Here is a 16,103-nt window from a genome sequence, read left to right as displayed (position 1 = left end):
AACATCATGTTGATTCTTTCAAATAAAGAGTTAAGCACCCAAATTTTGAGCTGACTTTGAAGAAAAATCTGCATTAATCCGTAAATCCTATTGACGTGATTTTTCTATAGACTGAAGATATTGGAGTTATCTTTCTAACAAAAAAAGAATCTCAGTATTCCCATGCTCCTACTCTACATTATGAAATTTCTTCCACATGTGCCCAAAGCTGAAGAAAGCTAAAGAGTTAAGCACCCAAATTTTGAGCTGACTTTGAAGATAAATCTGCATTAATCCGTAAATCCTATGGGCGTGATTTTCGTAAAGACCGAAGTTCTTAAAGTTATATTTCCAACAAAAAAGAATCTCATTATTCCGATACTCCTACTCCACGTTATGAATTTTGTTCCACATGTGCGCAAAGCTGAAGATTCAAGCACACATATATTTGAGTGAACTTCGAACACAAATCTGTACTAATCCGTAAATGTCATGGATTTGATTTTTATGCAGATTGAATATATAGAAGTTATCTTTCCAACAAAAATAATCTCATCATTCAGATACTCCTACTTCATGCTATGAATATTTTTTCCACATGTGCGCAAAGCTGAAAAACTAGCGTTTTAATGCAATCCTCATATAAACGCTAGCAAATTTAGTCTTTTTTTTCAATAAAGAAAGGGGGCTAGTGGAAAGAAACAATTACAAATTTGAAATTCAAGAGGGGAAAATTCTTATTGAAATATGAGTCACTATTTATTGCTTCAAAAAAAAAAAAAGAATCACTACACTAGAATGAGTGAATCAGAAAATTCTAAGCAAATAAAATAATTCAACAACGGAAAAAGTTTAAAACTTATGATTTCTTGGCGGCTTTTCTCAATCGTCTAGTTTAGCTTGGCTACTCTCTCAACTTCATCGTTAGACATCACATTATTTGTCTCAATGGTGTAAATCTCGCCCTCCGTAATGGTGACTTTCTCTTGATTTTTGGACAACTTCTCTTGATATTGGTTAATAAGCGGAGTGACCTTCTTTTTCTTGGAATTCAAGACTTTTATGTTTTTCTCCATATTTGCTAGAGTTGGTTGAAGTTTCTCCATGGATCCATTCAACTTTTCATGTGCCAACTTTGCACCATCGAGACGGCGTTGCGCATCAAAGAGGGACTTCTCATGTGATATTTTAGTCATTTTTGATGATATTAAAGTATCACATTCTGCGTACAACTTGAAGAAATTCTCTACATGATCCTCAAAAGAAGAGGCATCATGTGTGGTTATTCATCAATCCACAACTCTAAAAGAAATGTGCCACGCTGCAATTGTAGAAGAAGATGTACTAAGTGTGGTTCATCGCTAAAGTCGCAATTGCAAAAGAAAAGGCACAAAATATGGTTCATCATCAAAGTTGAAGATACGAAGAAGATATGTCAAGTGAGGTTCATCGTCAAAGCCGCAATTGTAGAAGAATATGTACTAAGAGTTGTTCGTTACTAAAATCACAATTGTAAAATGAGAGGCACAAAATGTGTTCGTCATCAAAGTTGAAACTACAAACTAAGATGCATGAAGTGGTTCCACATCAATTATAAATTACCCCTAATTTGTTTTATGGTATGATATGGAGGTTGTTTTTGATCCATCGTAAACCTGGTAAAAAATGATGTGTCTCACGGTGCCAATTGCACGAAATTTCAAATCGGCATGGTGAGAATTAAGACATATGCTCTAGCGCTCATTATGATGAAAAATTTGTCTCACGATGTCAATTGCACGAAGATTCAAATTGGCATGATGAAAATTATGGCATATACTCTCACGCTTGTCATGATGAACGATGTGTCTCACAGTGCCAATTGCACGAAGCTTCTAACCCACATGGTGAAAATTATGACATATGCTCTAGAGCTCTTCATGATGAAAGATGTGTCTTACGGTACCAATTGCACGAAGCATCACATCGGCATGGTGAAAATTATGACATATGCTCTAGCACTCACTATGATGAAAGAGGTGTCTCATAGTGCCAAATGCACGAAGCTTCAAATAGACATGGTGAAAACTACGACATATGATCTTGGCTCATCATGATGAAAGATGTGTCTCACGTTGCCAATTGCACGAAGCTTCAAATTGGCATGATGATAAAAAAAATCTCAATCAATAAGGAAATCAGTATGTGGCTCTTTGGCAAAGATGCATAGAATTCAGCTCATGAAGACTTAAGAGTCTATTTTCTATTGATTCAAGTCGCTCTCCATTCGAGCTCTCTTACCCCAAGATACAAACGTTTTGGTGCGACTCCACAATCTGCAAAACAATAATGACAGAATTGAAGACCAACATCAAAAAAATTAATTCTCGTCAATCCATGAAGAGTTTTACATTTATTTTTTGATATATTGTGAATTTTATGTCTAGTTTCAATAGAAACAAGCCGTTCGTCATTCACAATCTCCTCCACCAAGATAGAGACGTTTTGGTGGAAGTGCATAGAGCTATATAATAAAACAGATCTGATAGCAAATTTCAAAAATCAATTACCGTCAATTCTGAAGTGTTTTGATTTTGAATTTCTGATATGTTGTAACCCTCTAAGTCTAGTTTCTGGAACATCAAACGGATCATGATTTCAATATTTCTACACCAAGTTATGAACTTTCTAACGCCGGCGTGCTGTGCTGAAAAAAGTGACAAAAATTAAGTTATGTATGCCTTAAATTGACAATCAATCCTTGTAATAGAATGTGTATTTATAGAAATCAAAGTATATAAATTGTATTCCTACAAATTATGAAAAATTATAATGATAGAAAGTTTATTTCCTACAAATTATGAAAATTATGGTAAATTTTCATAGGATTATATCATGGAAATTTTCCATGGTAATCAAACTATAGAAATTCCATAGAAACCAAAATATAACAAGTTTTCATAAGAATCAAATTATGAATTTTTTTCAAAAAAGTCGTATATGAATATCTCATAGAAACCAAATTATGATAAAGTTTTCTCGAAAATTACATGAAAAAATATGTCCGAATGAGAATAGACTCGCGTCATGAGAATTTGAATTCCTTGCATTCTATTCAAGTGAAAGTCTAAAATTTGCGTCGAAATCACAAGGTATCTATCACTAAACCAAGCTTGTAGATGCAATCCTTGTTCATTGACTTGACAATCATTTCGTAGTTGATGACCCAAATGAAATCACCACACTATGAAGAAATGTCATTCAATAAGTCTTCATGAGCTTAAAACACTTCAAGTCGAAAATGAGTTGATAAATAACAAAAGTCAAATTACCTCTTACAAATTAGATAATATTTTCATGAAGACTCTGGTAAATGTTTATGTCAACATATACGCACGGTCATTTCTCATGAGGTTTCAAATGTCTAGTGAAAGATCAATTTCGACGAAAAATATAAATATATTTGCTTCACAATTATTTCGAGGCTTGTCTTTTCAACTTCAAAAAATTCAGCTCCCCAACATGCCTCGAAGCAGAGGGAATTTGTAGACAGTGAAGTTTTATTGATAAATTCATATTAAATTTGGATTAAATCTTAAATTCACCATATGTTGACCAAGTCAAATTACTGGTTGATAAAGTCGGATTAATATCTAAGTCAAAATTGTATGACTTAAATCAAGTCCAAATCACTTGGCCAGTCCATTAAGTTGACAAGATGAGTCCAATCATGTTCCAGGCCCAGGGATCAAAATTGCTCGGATCAAAATACCCCTAAATCCTTAACTCAAGCCTATATAAAAAGGTCTTCTTTTGACCAAAATAGATAAAAATACATACACACAGGAATACATAGTTGCTCTTCAGTGGAGATCTGCAAGTCTTCGCTCCAAGTGTTTAGCCACAAGTATTCAGCCAAATCAAGAACATCTGGTGAAGAGAAGACTCAGGGGATTACATATCTTTTGAGATATTTTATAAAGATTGTAACCTTCGCATTAATTCAAATACAAATATCATTGTTTGCTTGCTATTTTTCCTTTCCTGTTTATTGTATTTCAGGATTGAAACCTACGCATACACAGGGATTGCAAAATTAATAACATCCAAAATATTAATCTTTGTTAGATCAGTTTGTCTCACTTCATAGCCTTCTAATATCCTACAATAAAATTTGTTACAATAATACATCTTTAAAGCTTTTATTATCCCAACATCACAAGGTTGAAATTAGTAAGATATAATGATTTGATGTATTCATTGTATTTTGTATAAAATAATTTTAACATGAAATCAATAAATATGATACGTAAATTAGAAAGATACAATAATTCTGATATAATCACATTAACCTTAATTAAATCTCAAATCATTCGTTAAATTAATAAATATTAATTTATCAATTAAACAATATATCTATAAATTAATAAAATTTCATGATCCCACCTATAGATATTACTGAATTATACTGTTAGTTAGACTTTTTAGTTTTTCATGGTTTGTGGTCTTTGAATGTGTTACCAATTTATGATCACGTAAGTTCACATGCTTTGAACTTAAACTCATTATTTGTGGTCACCTAGAACTTTGTTCACCATTTTGTGATTCAATGTTTGCATTTTTCGGAAGATAAAGAGCACTTAAAACTCCAATCTTTATACAATGTCTGTAGGATAGATGAGATCTATTTCCCCATCCAACCTCAAGTAATGTTTTAGGCTTCAACATCATCATAAAAGACTAGAAACACTAAGATTACGTACTCAAAGCCAACAGGTTCTCCTAATATATTAGCTCTCACTATATTTACTACAGCCCTTTCAAATATTATACAAAAGAATTCATCATATTAATAGATTTTTAATTCAATTTTATTCAGTTCTATTTGGAGTAGTTTTCTTAAGCTGGTAACTTTTGAACTTATTTTGCAAATTTTTTTTAGCTGAGTGTTTCTAACCAAACTATTTGTAAAATGTTAAGTTTCCAATGATGAGATAGTATCACCATTTCCTATGGGTTGATTGGCCCATATATATAGATGATTTTTCTCAAATCTTAATTAGATAAAAGAATCTTTTTGTGAAAGCTAAAAAAGTTTGTTGAGCCTCATATAAATGTAATAGATGATGATTACATAAGTTGCTAGATTTTTCAAAAATGTTACTTGCACCTGTGTTAGAGCCTTCAAAGATGTATTGCTTTTGAAGGATGTGACGCATATTCGATGACATCTTTGAAGTGTCAACCAACATAGATGATCACTATACCATTTCGTTCACTTAATACACAACATTGACAATAATATGATTGTTCATTGTTTCTAGTTACATGATGTTTTTCTATTTTATTTTGTAGGATATTAAAGATGACTTTGGTAGACATAATCTTCAGTTATGGTGGAGACTGGATTAAAAATCTAAATACCATATATTCACATAAATTAATTGTTACTTGGATAAGTTATGATCCTAACCTCCTTTCCTTTATGTGAAGATTACAAAAGTATACGGCTTAAGATTTTAATCAACAATATATACACATACTTCTATTTAATTACTAAGGAAGTTTCTAAATTACAAACATAGCACATTTAATTAATTTCCAATTTTATTTATTTATTTGTTTTCAATTTTAGATCTTTTTGAGATTTTTTGATTATTTTGGGGGGATGATAATCATTGTATTAAATGAATAAATACGATTTGTTTTCAAGTTTAAATATGATCATTGTATTAAACTTTAACTTCTAATTAAAGTTTAATGGTTACACATTTTGTTTTTTCATTCTTTCTTTTTATCTCTCTTCTTTTTGAGTTAATCTATATATGTAAAGAGAAATTTTTGTAAGATTGGTGATTGCATTTTAGTTTGAAAAATATATTGGTGAAAGTACCATGAATTCAAATTAATTGGTGTTATATAATACATTGATATTATATCATTAATTCATATTAATTTGATAATACATCATTGATATTTTTGTGAAAATACCATGAATTCATATTAATTTCTATTACGTTGTGACAGTACCGTAAACAAGTAAATCTTTAAAATACTAAATAACTTTTAAAAAGATAGTATTAACACCACTATGAAACACAATATTGACTTTTTGGTGTAATATACACAAGTATTCGTAATAATTGGTGGTATATAATGAGTGAATTATTGGTGTTTGGATACCAACATCAGTAAGTGAATTTGTAAAATCACTAGTAAATTTAAAAAGTGTAATATGACACATGAAACACAATATCTTGACAACATATACATACACAATTTTAGTGAGTAACTGAACATGATATAATACCAAAAATGATGAAATTTCATAATATTTGTGCTACACAATAAACGTGCTTCTTTCGTAATATTCATAATGGATTGGTGGTGTATAATAGTTAGAAAGTGTTGTAACATAACAAAAAGGTAGTTTACCATCACAATAAAACACAACATTTTGACACATATTTATGAGCATCTAATAACAAAAGCATTAAATACAACACAATATTTTGACAATATGTCGCAAACTCACATTGAATTAGTCTAAAAAGCAACTAAGTAACATAACAAAAAGGTACTTTACCATCACAAGAAAACAAAATATTTTTGTAATACCTCATATCCAAAACAAACCAAAAATGCAGATTTTAAAAAGTTGTAGGTATCAACGATGGAGCCAATTACGGACCGTCAGTCGACTTACAGTTCGCCAGTCGACTCATTCGATGGGCCAGTCAACTTTCAGTCCTCAGTCGCAAACGAAGGTCGACCAATACGGACCATCAATCAACTTACGATCCGTCACTCGACTCTGTCGATGGGCCACTTGACTTTCAGTCCTCGGTCGTGAGCGACGATCGACCAGTACGGATCATCAGTTAACTTACGGTCCGTCAGTCGACTCCGTCGATGGGCCTGCGGACTTTCAATCTTCAGTCGCGAATGACAGTCGACCAGTACGGACAATCAGTCGACTTACGGGCGCGTCAGTCAACATTGTTAGTGACTCCGACTGCTTTTGAATCAAGAATCTTTTAGTCTTTTCCTTGTTCATTTGGACACTAAGCTATGCCATTTAGACCCTAAATCATGAGGTCTTAGTTAGTTTAAACCTAAAAATATAATTAAAACTTAACTAAGTAAAATCATTAATCAAAACTTAGAAAATTAGAAGCAAGAGAGGAGAAAAAGGTCAAGAACGCAATAAGGTTCCACCAGTTTTAACCCTAAAGATTTATCTGTGGTATTCGTCATCAGGTTTGTGGGATTTCACTAGTGGGTTCCTTTCACCATTGGGTCCCTAGATTTCATTCAGATTCTTGATTCCCTCATCATGATTAAACTTGGGGTTTCTAGAACTTCAGCAGATCATCATGAATTAGTTAGTTGTATGTTCCAAATCAGGTTATCATGTTATTACTCAGTTTATTGCATGAACTCTAGAACCCTATCTATGTATTCTTTAATTCTTGAATTACACATGCTAGGTCAGATATTTTGGTTATTTAGTCATACATGTCTTAGTTATTAATGCATCAATATTAGTTTAATTGTTGCATCCTCAGTTTACATGTTTAGTTTGAGCTATCCAGTAAATTACAGAAGTTCAGTCATAATGTGTTAATTACTTAATTCATTGTGAGTATCATAATACCGAGTTGGACTAGTACTCATCATAACCAAATAGTCCCAGAACTACTAGCCAAGTAGGTTATAAATCTCCTCTGTGGGCATCAATTTAGTGATCACACCAAAATGCCTTTATACCTCTAGCAGGGTATAGTGGGTCCTCTCGATGGGGCGTATACATCGGACTCCAAATTTAGCTCATATGATTTTATTATCAGTTATTAGTAGCCCCCACAATTCATTCAGACTACATTGCACTGACCATGTTCCAGTATTTCAGTCACACTGTTTTATCGAAAAAATGATTTCGAAAAGAGTTTGTTTATTTTAAAAGGTGTTTTTGACTTTTAGGAGTCGCCACTTAATTTTGAGAAAATTAAGAAAACTTGTTTTCAAATAATTAAACAGAAAATTATTTAAAAACTTTTAAGGGTACAAGATTCCTATTAGCGTCTTAGGAAGGTTTCGAAAAAGCACCTAAGACGCTCCGCTTACTACGGTTTTCCGGCGATTAACAATTTGACTATTTATTTTAACTTTTTGCGAATCTTTTGTTATTTTGAACTTATTAGAAAAACTACTTAGGCGAATTTACAAGTTTTGAAACATTCATTGTTTATTTTGCAATTTTTGCGAATCTTTTCGAAGCTTAACTTAAATTTTATCTAGATATACTTACACGTTTGCAATGTTCACCGCTTTAAGACATAGTTTTAGTTTGATAAAATAGAAAGGCGTTTCGAAGGGGATTTGGAGTTTCCAATCCTAAACTAACGGCAATCTAAACAAACGAACAAACAAGTAATAAAGAGAGAGAGAGAGAGAGGGAGAGAGAGAGAGAGATTTGGGTCCAACTTCGGTTCTGTTCGCCTTGACCGAATGTTGGACCCACCTGCCTTTGGGTTTTTAACCCATTTTTACCTGTCCTAGTCTAACATATAAAATAATTACAAGAAAAATAAAAGGTACAAGGGCTTATGCCCATTACAAGAAAAATACAAAATGTAAAGTAAGGAAATCGTCTAATCCATTTTTGGATTTTCTTCAAGTTCTTCAACTAGCTCGACTTCAAAATCTGTCTACCGGATTTTCTTCTTGACCCAAACGGATGGAATTAAGCCATTATGGCCTCCTCGAAAATGCGGGAAAAGGAAAGTTCGTAGAGAACCCGATGGTTCTCGCATGCAAAGAAAGGAAAGGGATTAATAGTCAATTTATGACATAGAAAACCCAGCATTTATTAATTAAAAGTTCATTGTCGACAGAGGCTTAGCAATACCCACTTAGTCATACATAATTAGAAACGAACTGAAATATCATCTAATGCACGATCTTAACATTAATGTTTCTAAATTATATGATACACACAAGAAAAAATTTGTTCCTAAGCAACATGTTCAAACTGTAGAGGGAGGCCAAACCAACTATTATGAGGAAATATAACTAGCAGCACTAACTCATTAGAACAAAAAGGGAAAATATTTCCTTTACCAAAGACAAACAACTTTAATTCAATGACGAAAACGATAAGATGAATTTCAACACTAGATAAAGAGGCTGAGATGAAACCAAACAAAGGGAAGATAAACTCCACTGCACAACGTATAACCATTTAAAAGCTCTGTCCGGACGACGACAAGGTATGCAGAACTCTACATCGTGAACTCACCTAGACGTAATATCCATTTCAAGGACAAACAAATCAAAAGAACACGAAAGTCAATGCCATTTCCTATAAATATGCGAATTAAGCTACCACGGACAAAGATTTTAAATGGCAGAACAAAGCAGCCAGCAATATTTTCAAACTATGAAGAAAATGCTAAACCAACTATGCATATTCAATTCGAGTATCTCAACGCTCTTGACCATAAACGAAACAAAAGACCAGCAAGGTGATGAACAACACCACACTATCGAGCTATGGGTCTTCAGAAACGAAACAAAATGAAACCAACACGATAAAATTGGTTGCAAGGACACCTTGACGAAACAAGAGAAACAAAGAGAGTAGCATACATAAACGAATGTAACAAAAACAATCTACGACATACAATATGGCTTGAACTCATACTAAACCCAACACATACAACATCTTGCAGTCATAGCGAACAACCCATGTATGTAACGTTCACATGCTTAACAGGTTTGAACCCAAAACGAAACAAACAAACGGTAATGACCAGCAGCAGCATCCAAAGCACAAAGCAAAGAAGAAGCATTTCGAAATAGAAGAAATGAGAAGAGAGTAGGAGACAGGGAGTGCTTAACGGAAACGAATGTTACCTTTATAGGGGCAGCAAACTGGAACTGCTACGAGCGGGAACAGGACGGAACGACGGGCTTCACTGCCTAGAATCGGTCTCTACTTTGACGGGATGGATTCGAAATCTTCACTCAGTTGAAGAAACTGGAACAAACTCTTCTTCGGAATGAAGAATGACTCCTTAATCGTAGGACTGTGAATGTATATGAACTGCCGACACAATATTCTTTATTCCTTGTGACCCCAGAATTTCACTCAGAATCTTCTTTAATCAAAGCTAGACCCTATTTTCGAGCTCTCTGTGACAGAGATTTCCTTCTCAGAAATTTCAACAAAATTCCAACCTAAACTTTAGACACGAAATTTACAACTCAAATTTTCCTCCCAAATTTTCAACCCTTTCAACGTTTTCGGAGGGGGGTATTTATAGAGGAAACTAGGGTTTTTGAGGGAGAGGGGCTGGAGGGACGATTTGAGGCCCATTTCGAGTTTGAAATTTGAATTCCCCCCTTATCCGGAAGGACGATTCGAGCGGGAAGAGAGGTGGAGGGACGAGATTATTTCATGGTAGTAGCGAGCTACGTGGCGCAATCCCACGCTGCAAGGACGGAGCTTGCAGCCTTCCTTGCTGCCAGGACTGCGCGAATGTACGACTTGCAGAAGGAAACGGCTCCAAAGCCGTTGCACAGCTTGCGTGAGAGAGAGGAGGAGAGAGGAGGGGAGAGAGCGTGGGTGAGAGACGCGGGTTTGTTGGTGTTTTCCATCGCGTGGGTGTTCCGTTTTTCTGGGTTTGCGTCTGGGGGAGGATTTCTATGTTTTTCTGGGTTGCGTCTGGTTTCTGGGTGTTCTGTTTTGCCGGGGATCGTGGGGAGAGAAAGGGAAGAAGGAGAAAGGGATGGGGGCCGTGTTTGGGTCGGATTTAGAAAAGGTGTTGGGCCGGGTTAACGAATAAAAGGGTTTGGGTTGGAAAGGAGAGTGGGCCGCCTGTTAAGTGTGTGTTGGGCCGGGTTAACAGATAAAAGGGTTTGGGATTGTTTGGGTTTCTTGGAAGGGTGGGCTGCTGAAACGTGTTGGGCTTGGGAATTTGGATTTGGGAGGGTAAATTTGGGCCTGGGGTTAATTTGGTGTTGGGTTGAGGGAGTTGAGGAGCAAGGGTGTGGAGGAATGGGCTGAAAGGGCAAAAGGGAAGGGGCCCAAATTCAGCTCTAAAAAAAATAAAAGGGAAAATGAGTCAAATTTAAGAAAAGTCAATCGATTTAAAAACGAATTTGGTATAAATTTATTAACGAGCCTATTTATTTAGTAACATAACTAATTAAATTATAAAATAATGATTCAAAATATAGTCATGATTTAAAATAGACTAGTTTAATAGAATATTTTCTAAACTTAAGATGTATACATGTATACATATATATATATATGTATATATATATATTTTTTTTATTTATTTATTTTTATTTTTATTTTTTTCTGAATAATCATAGAATATACTAATTATATACATAAATAAAGAATATATGCCTCATTTAAAGTTATGCTAAAAGTACCCGAAATAACATAGAATCCGTGGGTTATATTATCTAATTTCGCAAGATTTATAAGATTAATTAATTTAAATTATTCGGAAAACTTACGAAGCTCGATAATTAATTCATACCGGCGCGGGTCAAAAATTGGGTGTCAACAACTGTCCCTCATTTTACTTGGGTTGATGCAAGCAACCCGAGGAAAATGAAATTGACCGAACCAATTTTGACCAACTCCATTCGCTTTCTTAAAAGAAGGATTTGACAAAGGATTTAGGAATTATGGTCGAACCCTTGAAACGGGTTTCCTACATATCTCAGGCTATATGAGAATTTAGGCCACTTGTAGTTCGATAAGCTTGATTTATCGCATGATTTTGGAAGAATCAAAAGCCACTTCGACACCGAATTATGAAGGTATCGAAATGCTCGGGAATAGAATTCGAGAGCGAATGTTGGAATACAGTCGAGCTTCAACATTGAATTCGCCTACATATCCTTAAACTTTCGGAATCAGGCTGTGTGTAGTTCGACTCGAACGGTGGAAAAAGAAATCTATTATGCTAGATAACCTTTGGTTTTGGATAAGCGACAAATTAAACGAGTATGAAAAGGAGGCTTGTAACCTCTTAGCCATGAATGTGGCGCGCTTCACACCCATAATTAAGAACTTACACGGACATAATTTCCAGGGCTCTTGGCGTATTGTCACTCAGATTGGAAACTTGCTTCCGATAAAACGAAATTTCCGGACGCGAGACCGAAACTGACAGAACTAAGGAAAAACCCGCATGCCTCGAGTGGGGTCTCTCCTCTGCGCGCGTCCTAAGAGTTTGGCACTCCTCTTTGGACTGTGTCCCAGTTCGCTGCTAAGAAAAAGTTCCACGTTGTGCCGCATCCCTTTTGATGTCGTCCGCACCTGTGGTTTTTGGAGAATTCATCCTTTTGGATGCTCTCGACAAAGACTGAGATAAAACTCGTCAGCTTAAAAAAATGCAATTAGGTTGGGAGACAGTGCCTTTTTACCATGTCGACACTTTATTGTTCTCCTCAATATTCGACGTCGACTCCATCGGTCTGGCGTCCAGCAAATAAAGCATATGCCTTGTGTTTTGCAATAAAATCTTCAATGTACTCTTCATTTGATGCTAAAATAAATAAATAAATGTTGATGCGATATTGATGTCTCTTTTGTCGTTATCTTCGATGCTCTTCTTGATGTTTTCTTTTATCAAAATAAAGAATGTGGTTGAGGCCGATGGATAAATATTGCTCTTTCTTTATCCGTGTATGTCCTCTTGCGTGGCATGAATATCTTCCCGCGATACGTAAATTCTCGCGAGATATGAATCTTCTCGCGATGCATAACTTTCAGCAAGGAATAAAATCTTCTCGCGATGTGCAAATTTTGACGAGGCATGAATTCTTCTCGTCGTGCATAATTGTTGACTCGCAATGCATGATTTTCGCAATGCATGACTTTTCCGCGATGCATGATTTTCAACGAGGCATGGATCCTTCTCGCGATGCACAAATTCCAGCGAGGTATAAATTCTTCTCGCGATGTATAAATTTTGACGAGGCATGAAATCTTCTTGTCGTGTCTAAATTTCAGCGAGGCATAAAATCTTCTCGCGATGTGCAAATTTTGACGAGGCATGAATTCTTCTCGTCGTGCATAATTGTTGACTCGCAATGCATGACTTTTCCGCGATGCATGATTTTCAACGAGACATGGATCCTTCTCGCGATGCACAAATTCCAGCGAGGTATAAATTCTTCTCGCGATGTATAAATTTTGATGAGGCATGAAATATTCTCGCCGTGTCTAAATTTCAGTGAGGCATAAAATCTTCTCGCGATGTATAATTTTTGACTCGCAATGCATGATTTTCCGCGATGCATCATTTTCCGCGATGCATGATTCTTCAGTGTATGAATTCCGCGATGCATGATTCCGCGATGCATGATTCTTCAGCAGTATATGACTTCCGCGATGCATGACTTCCGCGATGCATGATTCCGCGATGCATGATTCTTCAGTGTATGAATTCCGCGATGCATGATCCCGCGATGCATGATTCTTCAGCAGTATATGACTTCTGCGATGCGTGACTTCCGCGATGCATGATTCCGCGATGCATGATTCTTCAGCAGTATATGACTTCCGCGATGCATGAATATTTATATTGCCTCCGTGGATAATAACAGCAAGGCGATCTCCAAATAATATATCGACTTGATCGATAATGGTAAATAATAATAGCATAAGCATTTCTTCTGAGGTAATACATTGTCTTGATCGGCAATAATTATCTTGCTTTGACAACGCAATGCAAATAGCGTCCTCTACAGAAATCGTGAAATCTTTGCTGAGATTGCTGTTTGATTCACCTTTGAATCTGGCCAGACACTTTTGCAAATTTCCATTGTTGAGAATGGTTTGAAATAAACAAACACATTCACAAGCATCTTGACACAAACTATATGAATTGCCTCCTGCTTTCAGTAAAATCACCGGTTTTGGAGATAGTTTTCTCCTCTTTGGGAGCTCTCCGTATTCATCCGTCGGAAGAATTCGGCCGATTTCAAAGCAAAGCTATAAACCTGCATCCACAGAAAAATTGTCAGTTTTAAACATACTGATCTGTGTCGATCCCTTCGGTTGTTTGCTCCTTGTCTTGATATCTCCGGTTGATTTCCCGATTTCCCGACTCTTGATAGATAAGAAAATATCTTATGCCAAAACAGATGAAACATAAAAGGGAAATTTTAAGAGAAACAAGAAATCTTAAAAAAAAGTATCTTGAAAAAGTCACTGCCAAGTCATGTCATGTCAGGCTTAACGAGTTCCTTTGAATCCAACACTTGCTGATGAGTTTCAGCGGCACTTTGGACATGTAGGGAAGACCCATAACGGAATTTTGAGGCTATCCTCAAAATTTCTGTCCCAGTTTACTATCTTGCTCAACTTTCCGTTGTAACCGAACAGATCGCGGAATTTTGAGATCCTCTCAAAAATTCTGTCCCAGTTGCAGATCTCGAAATGTCTTTAGTTTGACTCGCTGAAGAGAAGATTCCTTCTGGAGAATTTTTGAGCCCCTCTCAAAAATTCTGTCCCTGTTCTATTGTAAAGGGGGAAAATAGAACTTACGAGATATATGACCGAGCCCTTGTGGCGCCTACGTATCCCGTTGAGGCAGGAATCAGGTCAAACGTAGTTCCCCTTAAGGTTGACAAGAATAAAATTTACAAAGAAACCGACCGAGGCCGACAAAGGCCGCCTACGTATCTCATTCTTGAAAATTCAGGTCGAATGTAGTTCAGATTCAAAGAAATAATTAAAGGGGTAAATGGGGTGACCGAAGCCGACATAGGCCGCCTACGTATCTCGTTCTCGAGAATTCAGGTCAGACGTAGTTCGTTACAAGAGGGATAAGAATTTGAAATAAATACAAGCAAACAGAACGATTACAAGTAAATAACAGAAGAATGCAAAAATGAAACTTCACGCATAGTATCTCTTGACAGCATCTGAGTTGATAGGCTTGGGCCATACAGTGCCATCCATCTCCGCCAAAACCAAAGCACCTCCAGATAGTACTTTATGAACCATGTAAGGGCCCTGCCAGTTTGGCGCGAACTTTCCTTTGTATTCGTCTTGATGAGGAAAAATACGCTTAAGGACCAAATGACCGACTTCAAAATTTCTGGCTCTTACTCTTTTGTGAAAAGCGCGAGTCATCCTCTGTCTATACAACTGGCCATGGCAAACAGCGACCATCCTCTTCTCATCGATCAAAGATAGTTGATCAATCCGTTTGCTAACCCACTCAGCGTTACTTAATTCGGCTTCTTGGATGATCCTCAATGACGGTATCTCGACTTCAACAGGTACGACTGTGTTCCATATACTAGAAAGTATGGAGTAGCCCCAGTCGATGTTCTGACCGTTGTTCGATAACCTAGTAGAGCATATGGCAACATTTCATGCCAACCTCGCTGCTTGTCAATCATTTTCCTCAAAATCTTCTTGATATTCTTGTTGGCGGCCTCTACAGCTCCGTTCATTTGAGGGCAATAAGCAGTTGACCTCCGGTGAATAATCTTAAATTGTTCACATCTCTCTTTCATCAGATGACTGTTGAGATTTGCACCGTTATCAGTAATGATGGATTCTGGAACTCCAAACCTGCATATTAGATTGTTGCGGACAAAATCGGCCACCACTTTCTTGGTTACCGACTTGTAAGAGGCTGCTTCGACCCACTTGGTGAAGTAATCAATGGCAACCAAAATGAATCTGTGTCCATTAGAAGCGGCCGACTCTATAGGACCGATGACATCCATTCCCCAAGCTACAAATGGCCAAGGCGAGCTTATAGCATTGAGTTCGTGAGGTGGCACCCGTATCAAATCGCCGTGCACTTGACATTTGTGGCATTTTTGCACGAATTTGCAACAGTCATTCTCCATGGTCATCCAGAAATAACCGGCTCGAAGAACCTTTCTTGCCAAGGTAAGTCCATTCATGTGCGTACCGCAAACTCCAGCATGTATCTGTTCAATAAGCCTCACAGCTTCAGCAGCATCTACACATCTTAAAAGACCCAAATCTGGAGTCCTCCTATACAGGACTTCTCCATTCAGAAAGAAATTTAGAGCCATACGACGTATCGACTTCTTTTGATTAGATGTAGCGTCTTCTGGATATGTCC

Source organism: Solanum pennellii, chromosome 6 (assembly GCF_001406875.1).
Source record: "Solanum pennellii chromosome 6, SPENNV200".
Lineage (NCBI taxonomy): Eukaryota > Viridiplantae > Streptophyta > Magnoliopsida > Solanales > Solanaceae > Solanum > Solanum pennellii.
Note: the sequence above shows the minus strand (reverse complement) of the source record.